The sequence below is a fragment of the Salvelinus sp. IW2-2015 genome, unplaced genomic scaffold (assembly GCF_002910315.2).
Source record: "Salvelinus sp. IW2-2015 unplaced genomic scaffold, ASM291031v2 Un_scaffold1619, whole genome shotgun sequence".
Taxonomy (NCBI): domain Eukaryota; kingdom Metazoa; phylum Chordata; class Actinopteri; order Salmoniformes; family Salmonidae; genus Salvelinus; species Salvelinus sp. IW2-2015.
Window position 1 is genome coordinate 190880 of NW_019943038.1, and position 7201 is coordinate 198080.

A 7201-nucleotide genomic window follows, 5' to 3' on the forward strand; every position below is an offset into this window, starting at 1 on the left:
CCTACCGTTACGGACGGATAATGAAGCACGATCAACTTCAGTAAAGGCAGGGCTACCGTTACGGACGGATAATGAAGCACGATCAACTTCAGTAAAGCAGGGCCTACCGTTACGGACGGATAATGAAGCAGATCAACTTCAGAAAGCAGGGCCTACTGCGTACGACGGATAATGAAGCACGATCAACTTCGATAAGCAGGCCTACCGGTACGGACGGATAATGAAGCACGATCAACTTCAGAAGCAAGTGCCTACCGTTTACGGACGGATAATGAAGCACGATCAACTTCAGTAAAGCAGGTCCTACCGTACGGACGGATAATGAAGCACGATCAATCTTCAGTAAAAGCAGGCCTACCGCTACGGACGGACATGAAGCACGATCAACTTCAGTAAAGCAGGGCCTCCGGTACGGACGGATAATGAAGCACGATCAACTTCAGTAAAGCAGGGCCTACCGGTACGGACGGATAATGAAGCACGATCAACTTCAGTAAAGCAGGGCCTACGCTACGGACGGGATAATGAAGCACGATCAACTTCAGTAAAGCAGGTGCCTACCGGTACGACGGATAATGAGCACGATCAACTTCAGTAAAGCAGGGCCTACCGGTACGGACGGATAATGAAGCACGATCAACTTCAGTAAAGCAGGGCCTACCGTACGGACGGATAATGAAGCACGATCAACTTCAGTAAAGCAGGGCCACCGTACGGACGGATAATGAGCACGATCAACGTTCAGTAAAGCAGGCCTACCGTTACGACGGATAAGAAGCACGATCAACTCAGTAAAGCAGGGCCTACGTACGGACGGATAATGAAGCACGATCAACTGTCAGAATAGCAGGGCCTATCATCAATACATAGGAGATTCCACATGCAACAGACTGAACACACAGAGTCAACCAGCTGCATTGTCGTTCACATTTAGTGGGAGGGAGAAGAAATATATATAATAATAAAGTTTCCATTAGGGATTTTTCTTAACGTTAAAGCATCCCAATTTCGTTTAAACTTTCACAGCCCTACTCCCAAACCTCTTGTCAATAATTTGCAGATTAATTCCTGGATGCCATTATAAGACATTGTCCTGAATCACTAAACGGACTGTCACTCCCCCAACGGAAGACAACTGCATTGGGACCAATTTATTTCTGAATGTCCCTGTATATATTATTAAAGGAACACCTACCTTTACAAGACCCACGCTACTCTTTTCAACCACAGCAGCAAATTACAAAAGGTACATCTTTCAGATACAAAAGGKCCAACTGACTGGAAATAATTTACCTATAAAAAAAATCACACGGTGATTTCAAGAAATAGGGTTCAGAACTAACTGTAAACTAATAGAAACATCACCATGTCAAGATATTAGTAAATATGTATATAAGTACTTAGTTGTATTAGTAGTTGTAGCAGTAGTTAAAGTATATATTTGGACACTTGAAAACGAGATCGTGCATCTCAAAGAGATTTCATTCTTCAAAATGTCAAATAAGATAATTACTACGGTACTACTGGGTCAATCTGGCGTTGGTTGGGTGAGAGGACGGATATCGGAACATGGAAGCATTTGCTCATTCAGTCAGAAAACTCCCTCCCTTCACAAACCATCGTCCCGTTCACTCTCTCAGGCTCTTTCTCAATCATATTGTCTCAATTCCTTGCATCCTATCTCCTCGTCTCCTTCTGAAAACCCAATGGAGAAGAAGGTCAGAGGGGTGGGACCTTCTCCAATACGGTTGAGGCGAGGAATCATCAAAAGACAAATTGAGAAAGAGCACAACAAGTGTTTACACATTTCCCACTCCCTCACACCCCACTGACCCTCCCTCCCTCTCCACCGTCCGTCCGTCCCTCCCTCCCTCCCTCCCTCCCTCCCTCTCCTCTGTCCGTCCCTCCCTCCCTCTCCTGTCCGTCCCTCCTCTCTCCTTCTCCTCTGTTCGTCTCTCCCTCCCTCCCTCTCGTCTGTCCGTCTCTCCCTCCTCCCTCTCGTCTGTCCGTCCCCTCCCTCCCTCCCTCTCCTCTGTCCGTCCCTCCCTCCCTCCCTCTCTCTGTCTCTCCCCCCCTCTCCTCTTGTCCGTCCCTCCCTCTCCTCTGGTCCTCCTCCCTCTCCTCTGTCGTCTCCTCCCTCCTCCCTCCCTTGTCCGTCTCTCCCTCCTCCTCTCCTCTGTCCGTCTCTCCCTCGCTCCCTCTCCTCTGTCCGTCTCTCCCTCGCTCCTCTCCTCTGTCCGTCTCTCCCTCGCTCCCTCTCCTCTGCGTCTCCCTCGCTCCCTCTCCTCTGTCCGCTCTCCTCTCGCTCCCTCTCCTCTGTCCGTCTCCCTCCCTCTCCTCTTCCGTCTCTCCCTCCTCCTCTGTCCGACTCTCCACTCTTCCTGCTTCTGAAAAAACCATCCCAATTTATCTTTCCATCCCCCTCGCTCTTCCTCCTCTCTTCTCCAGACCCGGGCTCAGGGAGGTCTAGCAGGGTGTATTAAGGGGGTTAGAGGCCACTTGCCTGGGCCGGTGGTGCAGTGCGTGGAAGTCAGGGCCGGAGGGCGGACAGGGTGGTTGGAGGTGGACAGGGACTTGTGTGGCGGGGACGGGAGGAAGAGGAGGAAGAGGAGAGGATGGCACAGCAGACGAGGTGGAGGCTCGGACCGGGGGTGTTCAGGCTGGTAGGGGGAGGGGAGCGCCCGCCCGACACACATACACACACACACATGCATGACAGAGTGTGTGAGGGCGGGCAGGGCGTGGATGGAATAAGCATGGTTAGGAGCAGAAAAACAATAACACTTTCAGCATAGGGGAGGGGGAGAAGGGGAGGGAGGGGAGAAGGGGGAGAGGAGAGGAGGAGGGGGGAGAAGGTAGAGAAGGGCGGGAGGAGAGAAGGGGGAGGAGGGGGAGAAGGTAGAGGAGAGAAGGGGAGGGGGAGAAGGGGAGGGGAGAGAAGGAGGGGGGAGAAGGGGAGGGAGAGAAGTGGAGGGAGAGAAGGGGAGGGAGGAGGGAGAGAGAGAAGAGGAGGAGGGAGGAGAGAAGGGGAGGAGGGGAGGGGAAGGAGAGAAGGGGAGGGGAGAGAGAGGACAGGAGTAAAAGAGTGGAAATAGACTTTAATAAAATACAGGGGAGCAGAAGTAGAGAGTTGTTGACAAGAGCTTAAACAACACACACACACACACACACACACACACCACACACACACCACAACCACAACACACACACACACACACACACAACACACACACACACACACACACAGAGGAAGACAGAGAGGGAGAAAGAAAGAGAGGAGGTTCAAGTGGAGGTCAAAGCAACAGGACTGCTGATTACATAGTGACAGAACAGCCATACAGCCCAAAGAAGAGGAAAGACAGACAGACAGGGATAGCATGGCTTGTGGTGGGAAAATAAACAGTATTTATTCAGGCTGAAGACTGGAGGTTGTGTGAAGACTACTAGAGGCAGTCTGCAGACCTTTACAACACACAGTTATATTCCCATCACTAATCCCTTTATACACGAGAGAGAGAGGAGAGAGAGAGAGAGAGAGAGAGAGAGAGAGAGAGAGAGAGAGAGAGAGAGAGAGAGAGAGATGGGAGGGAGAGAGAGAGAGAGAGATGGGAGGGAAGAAGGAGAGAGAAGAAGAAGGAGAGAGAGAGATGGAGGAGAGAGAGAGATGGGAGGAGAGAGAGATGGGAGGGAGAGAGAGAGATGGGAGGAGGAGAGGGATGGGAGGGGGAGAGAGATGGGAGGGGGAGAGATGGGAGAGAGAGAGAGAGATGGGAGGGACGAGAGGGAGAGTATGGTACCGAGAGGGGGAGGAGATGGAGGGATGGAGAGAGAGGAGATGGGAGGGGGAGAGAGAGAGCGATGGGAGGGGGGAGAGGGATGGGAGGGGAGAGAGGGAGGAGGGAGAAGATAGATGGTGAGGGGGAGAAGATAGATGGAAGGGAAGATAGAGGGAGGGGGAGAGATTAGATGGGAGGAAAGAGATAGATGGGAGGGGGAGAGGGAGGCCTCAGATATCGTCGGCAATGGACGGTACTCTACAAGGTGTTTAAAGCGTTCCCACAGGTTTTCTGCCCCATGTTGCTCCATGCTTCCCACAGTGGGTGTAGCAAGGTTGGGCTGGAGGTGTCCGTATTGGATGGACACCATTCGTTTGAGGTAACACGACAGAGGAAACGGATGTGGGTGAAGAGCAATTAAAAGGCTCAGCAGCTCGTTCAGTTCTCAAGCAAACCAGCGCTCCCGCACGGGGGCTTTGCGCCTTTAGGCACCTACTACCGTACACTTTGCTACAAGGCACTTAAGTCTTTTGTCTTGCCCTCTGAATGGCACACAATACACAATCCACGTGCATTCTATTGCCTGTCTCTTCCCCTTCATCTACACGGATTGAAGTGGATTTAACAAAGTGCACCAGTAATGATCACAGCTTTTCAGCTCGATTCACTTGGTCAGTCTATGTCATTGAAAGAAGCAGGTGTTCATAATGTTTTGTACGCCTCAGTACAGTAACATTTGCTTGATATGTAGTCGCCAAGGGCGGCGGGCGGAGGGGCAAGGACAAACTCCCACTGTATCTTAGGTTAATGCTGATGAACATGGACATGGGATGTGTCCAAAGACGCCACCCTACTTCCTATATAGCTGCACTTACTTTCAGAGCAGGGTGGCACCCTTTTCCCTATATAGTGCACTTACTTTAGACCAGGGCCCACGATACAGCATGCCCGTTTGGGATCACAGCACGTATCAAATCAACAATGGTCGACTTAAAGATCCCTTTAGTGCTGAATGACACCTTAGGTTCCGGGTGTGTGCAGCTACTAGGGTGTGTGAGCCATGGTGGGTTTGTGTGTGTGTGTGTGTGTTAGTGCTCCAGTGTGTGAGGTTAGTGCTCCATGGGGTGGTTTAGGGTGCTCCATGGAGGGTTAGTGTGTGGAGGCGTTAGTGGTCGAGTGGGAGGGTTATGTTGCTCCTGGAGGGTTTAGCTTGCTCCATGAAGGTTAGTGCTCCATGAAGGCTGTGCGTGCAGGGAGGGTTAGTGCTCAATGGAGGTGGGTTGAGTGCTCCAGGTGGAGGGTTGAGTGCTCCATGGGGAGGAGTTTTATGCTCGATTGGATCGAGATTTTGCAGATGCTTCGAAATTGAGGGGAGGGGATATCTCGCTGGTGCTGATTGGGAGTTGTGGTTTCGTTGCTTGCCCACATGAGGAGAGGTTGTATGTGGCATCAATTGGTGTTAGGTGGGCTTCTCAACATTGAGGGGTAGGACTGTGCGATTGTGGTAACTCTATAGAAGAAGGGTTTGTGTTTAAATGCTGGCCTCTTAGTATCATAGTAGTGCTCACTTATAGGCTGTGGTACCACATATGCGTAGTCCTATCTCTATTATAATATATATAACACTGCGCGCATCATTTTATATCTGGAGATGTAGTGATCTCAAGTGTCATCTATAGAAATAGCACCTATCGATTAGACTACACACAATCAATGTATCTACTTTCCACACATAAATGCGTGTATTATGGCATCTCCGAGGGTTTACTATTGACCTCATTTTATGACTTATCGAGCTGCTCTCCCTTCCTCACAGATCCTTTATATATTAGTGATTACTCTCGTGAAGTTTCCTCTCATCACCAGATGAGCCCATTCATATTCTGATAAACTTATCAGCGCGGGTGTCCCAATAGCGCTTTTGACCAGCGTGTGAGTGCTTCCTTCGTGCGTCGACGTCTTTGTTGTACAATTTGATTAAATTTCTAGAAAGTCGTTAGTGCCGATATCTTTTTGCTAAATTTTAACTGTATAGCCAAAATTTTCCTGGCTTCAAACTTTTTACCCGTACGCCTCGTTTACATGGACAAAATCACATTGTTATATGCAGTGTGTCGAGTCATCTCGTCGATTGCGGGAATACTGCATATTTCAATGCGCAATGCTTGATTCGTGGTAATTGTGTTGCGGTGTAGTAGTAGTGTTTCGAGGTGGTGTCTAGTGCTGCCATTGTGTTGTGTTCTACTAGTCTCCTCTTCTTCTACGAGCGTAAAAGTTATGATAAGCCTTTGTACAACTCAAGTGGCTGTATATGCTGGATTATATGTGAGAGCGCGATGCTCATAATTAGGCGGCTTCTTCTATAGCGGAATTACGGAGACAGGCAGCCGAGCCGCGCGGAGACTATCAACCAGCTACGATACGCGCAAATGACTTCTAATGCGTGTTTCCGTGACAGTATTCTATAACATCGGCACGACAGCGTGAAAGTCTCAAGCGACAGCACGGAACCCAAGAATTACGGCGTGGCATCCTTATTCTCGAATGCGAGACATTATCACACTTTAGTGACATGGACTCCTGGCCATATTGAAGTGTTCTGGTATATACCTCAAGCCTTAGGCGTGGTGGAGATATGTCAAATCCGCGTAGGGGGTGAGTGTCCCTCTTCTGGTGCGGCCCTTCGTCGATCGTTGGTGACGGGTTGTCTAGTTAGACAGTATGTAATGGGGAGAATTAGAGACCTGTAGGTAGTTTATCTCCTTTCTATAGATTACTATTAACATCTTAATGGTAATAATTTGCAATGGTACTTCATTCGTGCCATATGACTGCCGTTTATTTGCGGCTAGAAAACTTTCCCAAATATTCGCCTATATAAACATGGGCATTAAGAGAGAAGGACACGAACACACATGATCATATAATAGTATTATGGGTATTAATAATATCCTAGATCTCATCAGGTAGGGTGTATTTGTTCCTGATAATTGTGATACCGCCTGGCGGTCGGTGGACCATCAACGATAGTCTCGGGCGCAAACCCCCAGTGAAAGACGTTACTGTATTTGCTGCTGAGGCGGCTAGGTGCCTGTAGGTTGGTAACCTCTGGCAATTAGGGTGTCTGCATGTATCCATGTTGGGTAATTGCTGCGATAGATAAATGTGTGTTTGTGTGTGTGATCATGTGCTGGTTGTTAGTTCCATCCTGCTTGCTCGTGGTGTGTTTGTCGCCAACAAGGCCCGGTGATCCGGTGTAGCCAGGTATGATTCCTAGTTACTAGTATCCTCGTCCAAGTTGGAGTGCGATGATGGTGCACGCTCCAGAAGGTGCAGCTCATCGCCCTGGGAACAGCTGATGGCGCCTGGCCAGTGCTGGCTAAGCGGTCTGTGGTGGTCGCGACTAAAACTGCAAGGATAGCATG

General features: G+C 49.5%; 1 non-coding gene across 1 annotated transcript in view; it reads right to left on the bottom strand.

Moving 5' to 3' along the window:
- Nucleotides 1–2809, bottom strand: part of LOC112071460 (MAP/microtubule affinity-regulating kinase 2b) — an 11897-nt gene extending 9088 nt beyond the window's left edge. Inside the window, exon 1 of the transcript XR_011475866.1 lies at nt 2504–2809. This is a non-coding gene — a transcript (MAP/microtubule affinity-regulating kinase 2b). The remainder of the gene's footprint in view (nt 1–2503) is intronic.
- Nucleotides 2810–7201: the final 4392 nt, after the last annotated feature.